The sequence below is a fragment of the Dendropsophus ebraccatus genome, chromosome 6, assembly GCF_027789765.1.
Source record: "Dendropsophus ebraccatus isolate aDenEbr1 chromosome 6, aDenEbr1.pat, whole genome shotgun sequence".
NCBI classification, from domain to species: Eukaryota; Metazoa; Chordata; class Amphibia; order Anura; family Hylidae; genus Dendropsophus; species Dendropsophus ebraccatus.
Window position 1 is genome coordinate 41,758,861 of NC_091459.1, and position 19,730 is coordinate 41,778,590.

Below are 19,730 nucleotides of genomic sequence, written 5' to 3' on the forward strand. Positions count from 1 at the left end.
AGTCTCAGTAGGAACCCAACTCTTCTGAATATTAATATATAATATCCTCCTTATGTAGTATTATGTCTCTTAAGGGTCTCTAACCCATGTAAAAGTTGTGAATGATCAGTAACCCATGTAAAATGATCAGTTGGTGAAGGTGATCACTCATTGTTATTCTCTTTGTGCAGCCAACAGTGATGTGAGTAAAGGACCACATAAACTATCCAGTACTGGCAATAAATGAGTTATAAAGCATGTTTTTAAAGGGGTATGCCGGCAAAAAATATATTTTTTTCAATTCAACTGGTGCCAAATATATATTTGTTACTTCTGTTTAAAAAGATCAAGCCTTCTTGTACTTATCAGCTGCTGTATGTCCTGCAGGAAGCGGTGTATTCTTTCCATTCTGACACAGTTCTCTCTGCTGCCACCTCTGTCCATGTAAGGAACTGTCCAAAACAGTAGCAAATCCCCATAGAAAACCTCTACTGCTCTCCAGACTGTAAAGAATACCACTTCCTGCAGTACATACATCAGCTGCTAAGTACCGGAAGACTTGTTAAATAGAAGCAATTGACAAATTTATATAACATTCTGGTACCAGTACCTAAAAAACAACTTTTAAACTTGCAGCCCCTTGCCCAACGGGAGTATCTGTGCCCTAACTTTGCACCACCCTCTCCGTCCCTCCTCCCCACCCTCTTAATCATAAGGAATGCCACTGTCACATTTTCTCCATGCTGAACATTTGCACAGGTGCCTTAACGATTCAGCCCATGTGCTGGGCTGCCACAGCTGATGAATAGGAGACAACCTGCCTGGAGCATTCCTATTGATGAGGAGGGCGGGGAGGAGGGACAGAGAGGGTGTGCCAGCCTATTGCATACCCAATCTAGGCCACGCCCGTTGGGCACGGGGCTGCAAGTTTAATAGTTGTTTTTTAGGACAATAACTGCATCACCTGCCAAAAGGACCCCAGGACAGATCTTGGATTATAAGCAGCTATCCGAAGGTACAAGCGGTTTGGGGTGGGGGGGTGGGGGGTGAGATTGTGGGTACAGAGGTTTTTTTTACGGGAATACCCCTTTAAGTATACGTAATCAACATTTCCTGAAGCAATGCAGTTTTCTTGCAGTACTGCAGCGTTTCAGGTTAAACTCTGAAGAGCAGCAATAGTACTGCAATGAAATTTAGCATATATGAACATAGCTTAATAGGTGTCATTTAGAAACAAATACATTTCTTCCATCTAGAATAAAAAAATAATTAAAGCGTACAAAGTCTGCGGACTTGATCGGTGGTGAATCCCTCTCTGCGGATATCCATGGATACAAACACACCATGGTGGTAATGCGTGCCACCCACATTGTGATCCAATGGTGGTCGTGCACATTACTTTTACGGCATGTTATTCGCATCCATGGCTATCCGAACGTCTAACCGCAGAGAGGAATTCACCACCGATCAAGTCCGCAGACTTTGTGACAAGTACACTTTAAATCACATACTATGCAGGACACATACTTACAATGTTATGTGCTGAAGCAGAGGATGAGATAGCTGGTAAGTGCCAGTCCTGAAACAGTTAAATGAAAAGTTTCATGAGAACATGATCTACTGTTTTAAACTATGCTAGAAGACTTTCCAGTAATGTTTAATTCGTCCGGACTCGGGCGTGCGGCATTTAAAGACCGGTGGCTGCAGAAGATAGATGTAGCCCTAGGAAGCCCAGGAAAACATGGATACAGGCTATAGCCTATGGCCGTATCCATGTTTTCCAGGCAGCTTTAGGGCTGCATCCCAATTCGTCAGCCACCAGTACCCAAATACCACCATGCTCGTGGTTCACTCATATCTAATCTCTATGTTATTATCTACACAAAAAAAAGTAAAATCTTGCAGCTTTCACTACACAAATAAACTCAAAACAGGCTGCCACTTCCTAATCTGTGAAGATCACTTCTCGGCAGTCATCTCATTATCATCTCAGGCGGGATTACAATTAAACCTTATATATCCTATAAACTCATAAAAGTCAATAAGTCAGCTTCAGACTACAGGTTCCATGGCTTATGTGGCTGCTGTGAAGCATTATTATGAATGCTGATGTTAGAGGAGGGAAGCTGTTCAGGCAAGATGGCCACCCCCAAATTAAGTATTTTGTTTATAAAAAAAAAAAAAATAGGGGTACATAAAGACATGTCCAAATCGTACAATTGTGGAGTATTTTTGCAACTGCTACTGTATTTCTAACCCTCCATAGCTTTATCCCTGCAGTAATGTGTGCCACAGTAGTGAGCCACTAGGTAAGGAAGGTTGCTGTTTTGGTAGGTCTTAGGATAGCAGCCAATCGCAGGGGTGGCTAACCTTAGAGAAATTGTTTGCTTAAAATGAATGTACTAGCAGGTCCATCGCTTTAAGCTTACCTTCATCCCCAGTGCCCTGTGTGCTATAGGGACATAACAGCAGGTTAGATTCTTTCCTTTTAATAAGTCTACAAGAACTCAATCAATAAGGCCAGAGAGCTCCTGGTATCATATCCAGGCCCGGGACAAGGAGTTTTGGTGCCCTAGGCAGAGAAGGCAAATTGCGCCCCCCCCCCGAACCCAGCGTTATCAGAATCGGCGGTCAGTTTCCCTAAAGGCCCTATTCCAAGGAACGATTGTCGGGCCATATTCGGCTGATAATCGTCCTGTGGAATAGTAGGCAACGATCAGCCGACATCGTTCATGTCGGCTGATCGTTGCGTCGTTTGTCTTTCAAGCATGTTGAAAAACAAACGACTGATTCTATCATTTTACTGCAACACATACTGTACATGCCTTCACCACTGCAGTGGGATCCGGTGCCTTGCTAAAAAACATTTTTATCACAGGTTGAGAGTGTCAGGGAGGTGGGTCTGTGACAATGTCTGTGCACGCCCTGCTCTATGGCTGCTGCATCTTCAGGTCGTCTCCCCTCCTCCAGCTGTCACTTATTCTGGAGGACGTGGCAGCTTGAAGATACAGCAGTGGCCAGAGAGCAGGGCGTGCACAGACATCGTCACAGACCCACCTCCCTGGGATAAAAATGTTTTTTAGCAAGACACGGGATCACACAGCAGCGGGGAAGGTTTGAGACAGCAACTGTATTGCTTCCCACTGTGCCAGTGCTCCCCCTGTGCCCCCATGTAGTAGACAAGCCCCCAAAGCACCCCATATAAATTGGTTTGCCAAATATGTGCCCCCATACAGTATAGGAGATCTTCTTTGTGCCTCCATTTAGGTAGGGTTTAGTAGTAGAGGTATTGTGGATAAGGGGTGTAGTAGTACAGGTATAGATGAGAGGTGTAGTAGTGGAGGTATAGTGGATAAGGGGTGTAGTAGTTCAGGTACAGATGAGAGGTGTAGTAGTGGAGGTATAGTGGATAAGGGGTGTAGTAGTTCAGGTACAGATAAGGGGTGTAGTAGTTCAGGTATAGATAAGGGGTGTAGTAGTGGAGGTAGAGTGGATAAGGGGTGTAGTAGTTCAGGTATAGATAAGGGGTGTAGTAGTGGAGGTAGAGTGGATAAGAGGTGTAGTAGTTCAGGTATAGATAAGGGGTGTAGTAGTACCGGTATGGATGAGTGTTGTGTCAGTACATGCAGGGAGTTGCAGTGTTGTCACAGGCTGACAGCTAACCTGTGACAACACTACAACTCCTTGCATGCACTGACAGCCTATGACATCACTACAACTCCCAGCATGTACTGGCAACCTGTGGCAACACTACAAACCTGTGGCAACACTACAAATCCCAGCATGCACTGGGATCCTGGGAGTCAGTACATGCTGGGAGTTGTAGTGTTGTCACAGGCTAGCTGTCAGTACATGCTGGGAGTTGTAGTGTTGTCACAGGCAAGCTGTCAGTACATGCTGGGAGTTGTAGTGTTGTCACAGGCTGACAGCTAACCTGTGACAACACTACAACTGCCAGCAAGTACTGGGAGGGATACACACACATACACTCACTCACTCACTCACTCACTCTCACACATACATGCATACATCCACTCTCACACACACATTCCCATGCAGGCACTTACATTTCATGAGGGATCTCCTTCTATCTTCCCAGCACCTGCAGCTCCTCTGTCGTCCTCCTCACCGGCACTATGCTCTCCCGCCCCTCCCCCTCCTGTCCTGCACAGACAGGAGACTGAAGCCATGAGGTGAGAGCCGGTGAGACCTACAGACTGCTGACAGGGGAGGGAGCACGACCCCAGACTGCATCCTAGTGAGAAGGACAGCTCTGTAAAAGTCTGTTCTTCTCACTAAGTAATGCAGTATACAGCCAGCAGCACCGTCCCCTCTCTGTGAGTCACCTGGCCCCTACAGCACTCCCGTCAATGCGGCCCTGGTTACAGTGCAGGGTGGGCTGGCGGGCGAGCGGGGGACAGGATGGATGGGTAAGAAAATTAATTACCCATCCAGACTGCGCCCCCTGTAGTTTTGTGCCCTAGGCCATCGCCTACCCCTGCCTACTCTTTGTCCCGGCCCTGATCATATCATCTGAGATCTAGTTGGATTTTCGAGACCCCTTTACTATACAGGACGTCCACAAATATTGTAGGTGTAACCAAAATCTTGAAAACAGGTTTGTCCTCTTTGCTGTAACATCATTAAAGGGAACCAATCACTAGGATTCCACTGACTAAACCACTAGCATTGCTGTCAGTCACCCCTGCAGAGTCCACCAAATGGCAGAGAGTTGTGACTAGTTATGGTCTAATCTCCTCCCCAATGCCTAGTTCACGGCTCTCTCCCTGCCTCACACACCAGATAGAAAGAAGCTTACATGTAAAGGTATCGCACTGCCCTAAGAAGATATGGCAGAAATCCTTATTAGCAGACCTAATGGGCAATGGTAGTGGTTTAATCAGTGGAATCCTGAAGATCATATCAGAGGACCACTGGCGTAGCTACCATGGAGGCAGACCACTCAACTGCTATCGGGCCTGTGGGGCAAAACATGTGGCCTGCCCTGGCCCCCCCTGAGCAAAACACATGGCCTGCCTCCATGGGGCAGTGTGTCAGCACGATCCACTGCAAATCCCCCGAGAGTGTCTTGGCACAACTAACCTGGAATCATCCTCTGGACCTGGTGCAGTCCCTTGGCGTACCATTCTCCCAGCTTCCAGATGACGTCACTCGTGTACCAGGGACCCAGGAGAATGGAAGTATGAGGATGGGGCAAGGATGAAGGGGGGCTGTACAAGATTCATGGGGCCCATACAGTTTCTTCCTTTGGGGCCCCATGAATCCTAGCTAAGCCCCTGCAGAGGACCATACCAGCCAATCATGGCATTGCCCTGTGGATGTAATATCTTAGTACCGTTTTCCAAGTAAATGTTTAGAGATGATTTATAATTGTAAAAACTTGAGGTATACAATCGCCTACAACAAGGGGGTTATAGTACATTACAAGATAAAAATACAATTCTGATCTAAAAATATGCTAAGTACATGGCATTACAAACAGCCATAGAGGAAAACAATCACCAAGACAATGTGAAAAAAAAAAAAAAAAAAACTCCTACAAAGAACACTTTTTTTTTTTGAGGGGGGGGGGGGGCTTTATCAAAGGGTGTAAACTGCCCATAGCAACCAATCACAGCACATCTCTCAGCTCTGATAAAATGAAAGCCGAGCTGTGATTGGTCACTGTGGACAGTTCACACCAGTGGATATTTTATACCCTTTAATAAATCTGGGCCTTTGTGTTTTTTGTTGTCTGCTGAGGTAAACTGTCTGTTTATAGAAGTTAGGATCAAGTTTAGGCCCTGACATATAAAAGCAAACAATTTAAAGAGTACCTTATTTTTCCCAATGATTGTATATAATTATTTGGTATGAAATGTGTTAATTTATATACGAACGATGCAATGTTCTGAGGAACACAAAACACCCTGACTAATGTGGAATTACAACATAAAGAAATACATCTGTATTATAGCAATACAATACCCATGAAATATAAAAACAATCACACTTTTGTTCTGTTAAGCCTTCCATAGTATTCTATTAAGCTGGTGTGCACTCTGGACAGATCACATGACTGACATGGGACTCCTATACATATAAGCATCCTCAATGAGAGCTTTGAGATATCTCAAAGTGTTGATAATGAACTGTCTGAATCTCCTGAAGCTTTAATGACCCTGAAATATGTGTTTATGTCATAGGAAAATTTCAAATTAGTATAATGTTTTTGTGACTAAAAAAAAAACAACTAAAAAATATACAAGTATGGAACTCATAGCACAAAACAAATTATAAAATTATATAGTTATCATCAATCACTTTGCAGTACATTGGATTCCTGCTACGCATACTTTTGTCACATGACTGCTTTAATGGCACATATTCTTTTCCCCCTATATCTTTTATCATCAGTCTGTCACATGGAAGTTTCACATGACTCTGTAATGAGTTCAGACCCTGTTAACACTTGGAAATAAAACTTTTGGGTCAAAGAAATTGACCCTTGTAGTGTTTATGAGGTTTAAGAGATCTTGATCACTGTTGGAGTCTGCACCTAGTTTGTTCATGCCTAGACACTTTTGTATTGCAACCTACAGTACAAGCTTCTATGGGTTTCTAAGGGAAAATTTTTAGCAGAATACTACTGTCTACCTACAGGTTATGGCAGCCCCAAGTGCCTACTCCTTAGTATATATACTTGTGGTGGCTGTCATCTACTTTTGAGCTATCAAACTTATAAAACACAGAACTTATAATAAATTTTAAGGAGAAGTCTGGTAGGGGGGAAAAAATCATTTCGTTCGGAGGGTGGGGGGAACATAATAAAAAAGATATACTTACCTGTCCCAGTGCCTGTGCAGCGATGCGATGCGCCTACTCCTGCACCCCCGCAGCCAGTCTTCATATCTATCCTTCTGCTACGTCACGACCCGGCTGACAGATTTTAGGTCGTTTGCAAAAGTGCTTGTTTGCAATCGTTAATTTGAAAAAAACGAAAAATCGCTTCCTCTAATAGGACCCTTAGCTTTTTCATAGTACACTAACCTGATCTCAGGCAGCAGGCGTATTAGCCCCTTTAGATGGGAGACAGGAAGTGTGGAGAATAGAGAGAGACAGACAGACAGAGAGAAGCAGTGCTGTGTGTGATCTGGACACAAAAACAACCTTCCCTAAAAACACGTAAAGGCCCTATTACACAAAACAATTATCGGTCGAATCGTCTCGTGTAATAGAAGACAAAAATCAGCTGACATGAACGATGTCGGCGGATCGTTGTCTTTCAACATGTTGAAAGACAAACGATTAAGATAGCAACGATCTTCTGGCCGCATGGAATAGGAGCGGTGGCAGCAGACCGCTGCTATCTTTCATGGGTTGCCCGGACGATCTAGCGATCACCCAGGCAGCCGTTGGGAATCTAAGGCCGAGCGTTCAGGTTTGGAGAACGTTGTTGAACTTGAACAGTTTGGCAGGTCAGCCATCTGAAAAGACACATTGCATATCAGGGTCCAGTAATCCAGCGTTAACCCCCCCCCCCCCAAACACACACACACACGAACACACTTCCTGACACAAAATGAGTGATTGTTTGCAGTGTCGGACTGGGGTACCTTGGCCCCACCAGGGAATTTAATTCTAGGGCCCCACCCTACATATACCAGACATAACCAGCGATACATACATCTTGAGGCTATGTTCACACTACGTATATTTCAGTCAGTATTGCAACTAAAACCAGGAGTGGATTAAAAACACAGAAAGGATCTGTTCACACAATGTTGAAATTGAGTGGATGGCCGCCATATAACAGTAAATAACTACCATTTTTTCAATATAACAGCCGTTGTTTTAAAATAACAGCAAATTTTTGCCATTCAATGGCGGCCATCCACTCAATTTCAACATTATGTGAACAGATCCTTTCTGTGTTTTTTATCCACTCCTGGTTTTGATTGCAATACTGACTGAAATATACTGACTGAAATATACGTAGTGTGAACGCAGCCTGAAAGTAGAAGTGTCATGAAACTAACAAATCTCAGGCAGCCAGGGAGGTGCGGGAACATAATAACGAAAGTATACTCACCTGTCCCCGTGCCCTCATATCGCTTCCTTAACGATATCCGACATACGCATGCCTCCTTTAGCTCTTCCAGCTGCAATGTCACATACTCGGCTGATGGATCACCCACTCAGTCATTCAGTGACTGGGTTGGGACACCCCTGCAGTCACTGACTGGCTGAGCAGGCAATCCCTGATTTTATAATTTCCCTGCAACATATATATGATGTGTATTTATGGTGGTGTCCATGCTGCAATGATTTGTGTGCACATACATGCAGGACTTCTACTAGCCACTGCTCCATCCTACTTCCTCTCATTGTGCAGGTGATAGATCTGTGTAGCAGGCAGATGTCCAGCTTTATGACTGCAATATGTAATGGATCCCCAACTCGCAAACATCATAACTTACACCAAAGAACGCAAAATAAAGACACAACACATTGTAATCAGGTGTCAAAGGGTCCCAAGTTTATTTAAAATTACATGACACCAAAGATGGCAGACCCCCGACTCACGGAGAGTCACCCTCCAGCACTCAGGCGAGGAAAAACCCTCTGTGGGGGAAACCTCAAGGGAGCCATGGCTGGAGAGATGCCCCTCCCCTGGGTTTAGAGGGTAATACCCTACTATAAATATAATAAGCTGGATATGAGAGAAATGTGGATGCAATATCTGTCACCTTCTTGATGGCTAGGCGGATGTATCTCTTCTCCCTCACAGATCAAGGTCCACAGTCTAAAGCAGACATCCCTTTTCCCCTGCTAGAACCTCCAAATTATATCAAAGGTAGGTGGCAGTAAAGTAGTCAAGCTCAAGGTCCTCTGGTGCCTCCAAGATGGCACTGATCAGGGCGCGGTGCATTGCTTTATGGAACCTTCTTTATGATATAAGCACTTGTCATCACAGTGCACGGTTGCCATTGTTACTGCAGGTAAACACATCTGAAGCATTAACCCATTTATGACTGGCGATGCTCTTTACTGCAGAGGTCACTAAACACACTTGTAACCAAGGAAACAGCTTATGGTTAGGCCACACTAAGAACACTAAATAATATGGTTTGATGTGGCCCATAGCAACCAATCACAGCTCAGCTTTCCTTTCTCAGGAGTCAGATTACTCTGGTAAAATAAAAGCTGAACTGTGATTGGTTGCCATGTGCAACTTAGAGAGCCTAACTTGCCCATAGCAACAAAACACAGCAATCACTGAGCTCAGGGAGACCAGCAACAAAAAAATCAAATGGAGTACTTACTGAAGAGTCTCCACTGATACATTGCCACCTATAAATTTAAATATGCAAAAGAGGGGTCTGTGGAGCCTCAGTTACGAGTCTCAAAACACGGGAATAGCCAGATATCCCTCCAGGGGAAGGAAGCCTATTGCCAAGGGGGTGACTCCCAGTGTGGAGATCACCAAACCACCCTGATACATAGCCCCTTAAGTCCCACTCAATTGCGAGTATTGGAACATAAATAGTGAAATACCAGGGTGGCCCCTTTTGCATCAAAGTCTAACTCAGTGGGGAGTATTGCGACATGACAAGGGTTTACCAAGGCAGGCATCCATCCAAAGACGGCCACAGACGGCCGTGACAATCAGTGACAATGTACTGTATGCTGTCACTTTTACAGTTGGTTGAAAGGAGGAGGTCAGTGGACACACAGCTGTTACACTGGGGGCACTGCCTGAAAAAAGCAGCGATCACTAGTTAGTACATCCACGGTGTCCTGCACAGTCAGACACCCTGTGCTCAGTTCTACTCTTGGTTAGCACACATGTAGTTTTTTTTTTTTCCAAATGAGAAGGATATTATTACAACCCTAAGCTGCCTCCCATGCCACTGGCCATATAAAAAGTGGCATCCTATAATTAAGACCTATAAGGACATATCATACTTGGTAAAGAACATTTTGTAATATAAATTGTGCAATTTATATTGTATGACAAGTAATACTTTCAATGTTTCTCTGCTGTGGACAGACTATGGGATATGCACACATAACTAAGTCATTTATAGATTTATATATAATGTGGACAAGCAACTAAATATTTGTTTGGAATTAGTCTAAAATTTACAGACAAAACAAAGGGGGAGATTTATTAAGACCGGAGGTCTTGTATACCAGTCCTTAATAAAGCTCTGCCCCTATTTTCCTTGCTCAGATTTACTTATGGTTTACACGGAGCGATCGTTCAAATTTTCACAATAACGATCACATCGGCTCGTGTAAACACAGCGAAAAATCAAGCAACGAACGATAAATCGTTCATTGTGATCTTTCAACAAGTTCTCAAATCATCATTGGCCGCTCACTGAAAATTTGCAGATCACTTCGTGTGAACAGTCTTTCACCGATTCACCCTATGTGTCAGAAAACGATTGCAATAACAATTTTTTCAAACGATATATCGTTCCATCTAAATGCTGGTGGTTATAAAAAAACACATTGTTACTTCAAAATCGTTAATCGCTCGATTGGGCTAATTATCGCTCCTTGTAAAAGGCCCATAAGCCTCTTAGGCTATGTACACACAGCATTTAATTAGCACTATTTTGCCACAAATTATGCAATTCACAGTAAAATAGCAAGATTTTTGCCTCAATTTTGCCAAAATCACACCAAAAATAGCTATATTTTACTATAATTGTGCAATAAGTGGCAAAATAGTGTAAATTAGCACTAATTAAATGTCATGTGTGAAGATAGCCTTAGTAAATCCGACAGGACCTCCTGCAGCACAAAACTATACCAGCTCCGGGGCAGGTGTAGATTTCTGCGGCAGGTGCAGGTCCTGTAGATTTGTGCAGCAGCTGCTGTATGCCCTGCAGGAAGTGGTGTATTCTCCTGCCCACCCATGAGACAAGTAGGGCTTACTATTGGAGTACGCCAAGGAAAAGGGTAAAATCTGCCCCTTTTTTTGAGGGGTACACCAGGGGAGCAGATTGATAAATGTCCCCCAAAGTATGAAAATGTCAAAGCTAACAGCATTTCTTGCCAGTGCTTATAAAGCACTTGTACTCATAGTAATGCTATCTATGGGTATGCAAAGGAAGCATCAATATTTAACAATGTACAACTAAAAGCATCTGGATGTGACACAGCAATTTTAGCAGCAATACTATGATTCTTTTTAGCTACAGGACGTGAATATAATCCAAAATAAGACACGTGCTGAAAAGTTCAAGGAGATATAAAAGTCTTTAACCCCTTCTCGCCTATGGATATGCTGTGAATCCAGTTTTAACCCCTGTTTCCACAAATGGCTGTGCACGTTTATTAGATCAACACAGAAGCATTGCCCGTGCCATTCGCCGGGCACTTGCCACAACTGTCAGGACTGGAAACACGCTCTGATCCCAACAGTTAAAAAGATATTCCGGTCAAGGGACATTTTATACCATATGCTTGGGGATGAGTTGTTTTAAAATAAAAAGGCATACTTACCTCCCTGCCACTAACTTGCCCCTCTGTCCCACTGTTCAGCCACTTCCAGGTCCTGGGGCTGTGAAGTTGCAGCCAATCAGCGACTTGGAACAACACAGCAGTTGCTGATTGGCTGTGCGGGCCTGCAAAGTCATGGTCCCAGAACCAGGAAATGGTTAAACAACAGGATGAAGCGGCAAGATAACAGTGATTGGGCTGGAGCCAGGGAGGTAAGTGGGCTTTATTTAGTTTAGTCAGTGGACTTAACTATGTCTAATAAATCTACCAATGTTTGCTACAAAGCCCTTACAGGTAAGAGAGGGGATGGGGGATAATTAAACTTTTCACATACATTTTGTCAGGCTTTACATCCATTTTGTTACACATGGCACTTTGCGCCAAAAAAACAGAAACCCGAGATTTCATTGGAAATACCCAAATACCAAGCAAAATTACCTGTTTGTATTAAACAAAAGTGATGAAGTTTTGGTGCATTTTTTGGGCACTAATAACCACTTAGAAACTGTTGGAAACAGAAATTTAAGGCAAGAAAAAGGCAAGACAGTGTGCGGCACTTTGAGTACACAAGCAGACTTTACCAAACTTAATTCCGTCATTATGTGAATGCTGTATGTCCGTATTTACTGCACTAATGAACTTATCAGCATTTACACACTATTTTATGGCTCCTCGGCTGCAGTCATATTGCAGACCTTGGTTTGGAGTACTCTACTAAAGATATATGGCAGTGGCTTGTCTATCTCTAAGAATTAATTTTCTACGGAGATACCACATCTTTGTTATTAAGCTTCTGGTCAGCTTGAAGCATGATCCTATTTTAGATTTGATTTTAACCTTTTTGCAGCCAGATCTCCACGTGGAAGTTGTATTTCTGGCAGCCTAACAATATTTAGTATTATAAGATCTGCTACAAGCTCACATTAAAATTTTCGCATCTTAAAAGTTAAAATTTGGCTAAAATTTTTTTTTCAAATCAACTAATGTCATAAAGTTATATAGATTTGTAGTTTACTTCTATTTAAAAAAATCTCTAGTCAAGTTCCAGTACTTATCAGCTGCTATATACACTGCAGGAAGTGGCGTTTTCTTTCCAGTCTAACACAGCGCTTTTTGCTGCCCATCTGCGGGTCTACTATCATAATTTCTCCTGATGATTGACACTATCACTATGTCCAGCTAGAGCACTCCGAGGAAGGACTGTGGGGAAAATCAGTAGTAAATCTATTCACGCTGGGAGTCTGATCTTCTACCTCTGATTGATCCTCAAGTTACTGAGTTTACCATAAGTATTGAACAAGCCAGTAGTTAAGCTAAGTGCAAAGGCCGAGTCTCTACTGACACTCGCTAGGTTCCTAAGGGGTACCCCCAACGGCTAGCTCTCACACTAGGTGGGCCTGTAAACCCTGATCATGTGTCGCTCCATGCCTAAAGGATATCTCAGGTGGATGTTCATTCCTGTGGATACAGGACTTTTCTAATGGCCCCAGCTGAGTACTTCCTGTTTGAATAGGTCCCACGGTCTGTAGCTTGCACACTTCCCAAAGCTACAACTACTACACTAAAAAGCTATTCTAAGTTATTCTCATCAAAATCTAATCCACCTCATGTGTCTATAGTATACAAAGGCTGTGTCAACTTTTCTCTCTACCTCTACCAGCATCCACATTGTGCTTGAAAAGTATCAACTCTTATCTCCCTTGGCCTGCCAGAAAGCCAGCTGTGTTTATTGTTTTACCAAGATTCTTGAACTGTGAATAAACTGTCTATTGTCTTAGCAAGTCCGTACACAACCTTTCAAAATAAATATATATTGACTCTGTGCTCACTAGCAAGTGACACTTTGTATAACACCACCCCTAACTAAAACAAGAGGTGTCGTGTCAGTGTACCCAAGGGGTGGGCAAACCTACCACCCTTGGCCACCATGACAAGTACCAAGCCACATAACACCAGCCCAGCCACATAGCAGCTGAACCCTCCCCCCCACCCCGGGTCGCTGCAGATCCAGGGCAAGAGGTACCAAACTCAAAAAGAAAGAAATTTTGGCAATGCAATGCATTTGCCAAATGCTTTTCCCATCACCTTAATTTTTCTGATGGGAAATTGCAAAAAAAAGCTATTATGAAAATGCAACCTCTTTAAAGTAGTATTGTATACCCAGTCCTGTTGCTCAGGGCAACCCCATAGGTATAGTCTCCCTGGTAGACAGACATCCCCCTGTAGGTAAATCCCCAGTAGAAAGCCCCAGTATGTAGTATTTCCCATGTATGAATGCCCCTGTAGGTATGCCCCCCCCCCCTTGGTAGTTAGCACCCCTCTCTCTATTAGGAATCCTCCTGTAGGTAATTCCCCTGGCAGTTACCTCCCCCCAATATGTAGTATCCACAAATATAGTAGGATACCATGTAGGTGATCACCCTGATCATCCCTAACCCCCAGAAGATATCATCTCCCATGTAAGGCATCTCCCCCTCCCAAAAATGAAGGCCATTCAAATGAACAGGATCAGTTTCCCTAAGATGCTTTGCAACTGTGCCAGATGGAAACTAAGCCGGACCACCAGATATATGTGAAGGTGGCCTTAGGGTCCTAATGCAGTTAGGGCAGAAGGAGCCACCTGCTGCAGACACTTGACTAGGAAAAAAAGATGGAGAAGCAACATTTGTGTGTGCTCTTGCAAGAAAATATTTTTGAATTTAATATGTTTGTCAGCTTAAATAATAATAATGATAGCAAATAAGAAAGAAGAAAACTGGTTACATATTTTGAACTTTTTCTATGTTGTGGGGATGTCGGGGATTTTTGTTTTGGGGGTGGGGTGGTGGTTTATTTATTTTATAAATAGAGCTTAATAGGGAAGCTACCTTACTTGCTCCTTTGCCGTTGCTGTCTGCGAGCCCCAGTTCTGATCCATAGCACCAGGTTTGAAAGCACTGCTCAGCTTATGAAAGGCAGTGTCCCACCTCAGCCTCAGACAATGGCAGGGGAGTGGGGAATGTAAGCTGTGTTTACCATTTACCATTTGCCGTAGCACATATATATTTTTTCAGATAACCCCTTCAAGTATACTGAATTGTACAATACCATGGCCGCTATATAATGTATATATTTTAATCAATGCACAACAAACATATTGATTAGCTGGAGTAAAGTGTAATTCAGTATACAACATTGAAAACTCTAAAGACAGGCATGCTTTCACACTCACTTTGCTGTCACCTTAAAAAAAAGTGATCAATAGAATCCAGTGTGAAAACGCAGTGTTCTTCTAAAGTCTAAAGTTAAATGTCCTTGAGGTCCGCCACTTAATAAATAATGCATATCAAATGTAGGCTGAAAATATATTCTTTATTGTTATTGTGACAAGGATTTAGACAAAGGACATTCAGAAAATAAAAAACTATAAATTGGACATGGTACAATATCAGTCTAATCATCCGCTGTATATTACCCCCCACCCCCAAAGTGCTTTTCAGAAAGTTGCACATTGGGGGAGATTTGTTAAAGAGTACCTGTAAATCAAAAATTGTCAGACAGACGTATCAAAGTTTTTATTGGTCAGGGTATTACCGATCAGTAGAATGAGCTAGGAGAATACTTTCTTGCTGCAGTGGCCTCAGAGAGGGCTCTGGTTGGTCTGGCTTCCATTGGCACTGTGTAATATCTTTGCAGAGCATTAATAGGGAACAGAGGGATACTTCTTATTCCGTAACCCTGCTGCATGCTGCGGTCGCACTGACTGCAGTTCCGCTTAGAATTTCCGCCAGTTTTGCTCAGTGTAAATTGGCCCTTCCTGTACCTCTCACCTTGCTATGGCCACCGGGAGTCTTGTAGTTCTTCTAATTCCTAATTTTTGGGGTCCACTCATCAGCACCATTTTGGGTCTTGGCCGGATCAGGGCAGGTCTTCTTCAGGGACGGCCAGTCCCCCACTAGTGATGAGCAGGAACAGAGTAGTATTCTGAATACTAGAGTCCATATGGGGGGCAGTCACATGATCTTACAGGCATCACTAGTAACATGTATTACAGCGCTTGTATCCTGTAAAACCGCATGACCGCTTCTACACCTATATTAACATATGACACTAGGCAAGGCCGTTTCTAGCGGCGGGCGGGCCGGGCAACTGCATGGGGCGCTGACAGCTACGGGGCGCTGGTGGCACCCTCCGGACCTCACTCTACGCTGTGCGTGCCGCCCGCCCCATCAACTGCCCCTGCGCTCGGCCCATCACCTGCCCAAATGACCGCCTGCAGCTCCCTGGCAGATCCCCCGCAGCTCACCTCCCCCCGGACCGCGCTGGTGGCACCTTACTCAGTGGCTTGCGCGCCGCCCCATCACCCGCTCAGATCACTGGCCGCAGCTCCCCCCGGACCGCGCTCACCCGCCAGGCCGCCGCCCCCGCATCTTCTCTGCTGGAGGATTCATCCTGTTCCTCGCAGGCTTGAGGAGAAGATGAGAAGAGAAAAGGACCCGCAGTATGTCGGGATAAGGTGAGTATACGTTTTTTTTCTTTTGTGTGTGTATATTTGGGAATGCGGGGGCCAGTGTTACTATAGGGGAAAACCACAGGGGAATTATTACTATAAAGGGGAGCACTGGGGGGGATTATTACAATAAAGGGGGAGCACTGGGGGGATTATTGCTATAAAGGGGAGCACTGAGTGGATTATTACTATGGGGAGAGCACTGAGGGGATTATTACTATAAGGGGAGCACTGGGGGGATTATTACTATAAGGGGGAGCACTGGGGGGATTATTACTATAAGGAGGAGGACTGGGGGGATTATTACTATAAGGGGGAGCACTGGGGGGATTATTACTATAAAGGGGAGCACTGGGTGGATTATTACTATGGGGAGAGCACTGGGGGATTATTTCTATAAGGGGGAGCACTGAGGGGATTATTACTATAAAGGGAGCACTGGGGGGATTATTACTATAAGGGGAGCACTGGGGGATTATTACTATAAGGGGGAGCACTGGGGGATTATAACTATAAGGGGAAGCACTGGGGGGATTATTACTATAAGGGGGAGCACTGGGGGGATTATTACTATAAGGGGGAGCACTGGGGGGATTATTACTATGGGGAGAGCACTGGGGGGATTATTACTATAAGGGGGAGCACTGGGGGATTATTACTATAAGGGAAGCACTGGTGGGATTATTACTATAAGGGGGAGCACTGGGGGAATTAATACTATAAGGGGAGCACTGGGGGGATTATTACTATAAGGAGGAGCACTGGGGAGATTGTTACTATGGGGACAGCACAGGGGGGATTACTATTTGGGTACTGTACAGTGAGCATTATTACTATATAGAGGCAAAGCAGGGAGCATTATTGCTATATGGGAGAACAGCAGGCGATCATACAAACAGGGGGCAACCGACATACCTACTGACTTTCCTGCACATGACACAAAGAAGTGGAAGTTGTTGTAAACGTTCAGAGCCTAAAATGTTTGTCTGACAAGTTCAGAACAGATAAATTATTGCTGCAAGAAATCATCATGATGGTCCGGGCCAGAAGGGGAGAAAAAGTGACGCCTCAGATCAAAGAAGACGTCACCTGTAAGTCACTGAATTACTTTTTTTGCCTCAAGTTTAAAAAAAAGGTTGAATAACACGGCTCTATGCCATAATACACACACTGCTTCTCCATAGCAACAACCGCCCCCCCCCCGCCCCCCTTTGACATCACTCAAAGGAGGGGGGGGGCAAGATTCGCCCTGTAGTCAAAATAACCTAGAAACAGCGCTGACGCTAGAGATGATGACACTTGGGAAGGGACGCTGTGGATGATGGGATCTGTAGGCAGTGAGCGTCGCGTGGCTCACTGCCTAGACCGGAAGTGGAACTAACTGCTGAAATATGAAAATGAGGTCTGTGGATCACGGAGAGCGGCGATTATAAGGTCAAACGGTTCAGTGGGATAAGATCCTTTGCCAAAACGTCATTTTATTTTTTTCCCAATCTTTTGGACTTTTCCTTTAGGGGGTTACGGGTCATAAAACATATATACTGTGTTCTCGCTATACGCATTTCAAGCTCTTCTGAGCTTTTTCTTACAGAATATCTAAACAACAACTGACAACATATGCTTTGATCAATGTCTATCCGATTATGCTTTATAACTATACATTCTATTCATGTAGATATACTTATTTTATTTTTGCTACTATTTCCTCAGGTTTAGCTAAAGTTATTCAAGGAATATCTCCTGGGAAAACTATTGCGCAAGCTCTGCAGCAAATGGATTACCGGTGTACATGGAAGAAGTTTACGGGAAAGGGGGTACTATAAGTGAAAGGTGCAATCTGTTGGGATTTCTCATTGAACATCAATGTTTCCAGCAACACAGAGACAACAGTAATAGCCAATGGTTATATTATTATATTTAACTCTTAAAAATCAATGCCCTCTTGAGACAGAATTTCCTTAGAAGATTTTCCTTTCTTGGGGCATTATGCATTATGGTTAATGTGTTTTGATCATAAATAAACTCGAAAGGCAGAACATTATTTAAAGGATAAGTCCAGAGAGATAATTTGCCAGCCGGCAGGTGCACGGGGGAAGATAACAAACATGTGCTACATAACTCTACTCTTGCCCCCATAGAGCTGTGTCACAGGTTTCGGGACCCCTGCCATCACTTATTCCACCCCCCTCCCCTGATGTCGTCACGATTTGACCGCTCAGCTAATCAGTGACTGGAGTGGTGTCCTATACCAGTCACTGGCTGAGCGGGCAATCCATCAGCCGATTTATCACTGGAGATTCAGAAGCCCTGGTGGGAGTCCGGGGGCGGTAAGGCAGTGCTCCAGAGGCACGGGGAGAGGTAAGTAGAGCTTTTTTATTGTGTTCCTCCCTGCCTGCTTGAGATTACCATTTTCTCCAGACTTCTCCTTTAACATACCCTAAAGAATGACCAGAATTTTTCTTATCAAGAATTAACTATTTTACTTTCTTGTATAGGTGTTATCAGTGGCGTCGCTAGGCATAAGTATTTGGGGCACAAGGCCCGGAATAAATTTAGCCTAGCCCCGAAAGTTTTTTTCCCCCTCCACCACCCACGGCTCACCAGTGCTGTAAAACAGCAGCCATGGCCTCTAATTGGGATCCCTGGCCTACTCGGACTGTGCATTGCCTGCCCCCACGTACTGCCGCGGCGCACGCATCCAATGAACAAGTGCCAGATGATGTCATCGGATGAGTGCGCCGCGGTCTGCCTCAGCGGTGCCCAGATCCTGCCCAGCCTCTCTCCTGCCCCCGGTTCCCATGACTGTTGATAATCTTCAGTGACGCGTGTGACAGGTATCGGCCCCACACCCCCAGGCTCCCCCCTTATTGCTCCCCAGCTCCAGGCATCGGGACAGTGGGCACTGTGTAGCCAGAATCTTCCCCTGGGTACCTCGGGGAACTGGCACTACCTCACTGGCCCATACTCAGCACACATATGTGCGTCTTCTAGGCTGGAGCCCTGGACCTGGCACTGACCACTGACTATGGAGACAGTGTAATAATCCAGGCTGACAAGCAGAGCACTACTACTCCCAGCATGCCTGGTTGTGTCTATATGTACGTATGTGTGTGTGTGTGTGTGTGTGTGGGGGGGGGGGGGTTCAGGTGGGGTAGTATGTGTGTGGAGAGTGTCAGATGGGAGAGTGTGTGTGGGGGTGTCAGGTGTGGTAGTGTGTGTGTGTGTGTGGAGGTCAGGTGTGGTAGTGTGTGTGGGGGGGTGGTCAGGTGTGGTAGTGTGTGTGGGGGGGGGTCAGGTGGGGTAGTGTGTGTGTGGGGGGGTTCAGGTGGGGTAGTGTGTGTGTGTGGGGGGGTTCAGGTGGGGTAGTGTGTGCGTGTGTGTTCAGGTGGGGTAGTGTGTGTGTGTGTGGGGGGGGTCAGGTGGGGTAGTGTGTGCGTGTGGGGGTCAGGTGTGGTAGTGTGTGTGTGGGGGGGGGGTCAGGTGGGGTAGTGTGTGTGTGTGTAGGGGGGTCAGGTGTGGTAGTGTGTGTGTGTGGGGGGGGTCAGGTGTGGTAGTGTGTGTGTGTGGGGGGGGGGGGGTCAGGTGGTGTGGTGTGTGTGTGTGTGTGTGTGGGGGGGGGGGGTCAGGTGGGGTAGTGTGTGTGTGTGTGTGTGTGTGTGGGGGGGGGGGGTCAGGTGGGGTAGTGTGTGTGTGTGTGGGGGGGTCAAGTTAATTGCCGGCAGAGGGATGAACTTTATTACTATGG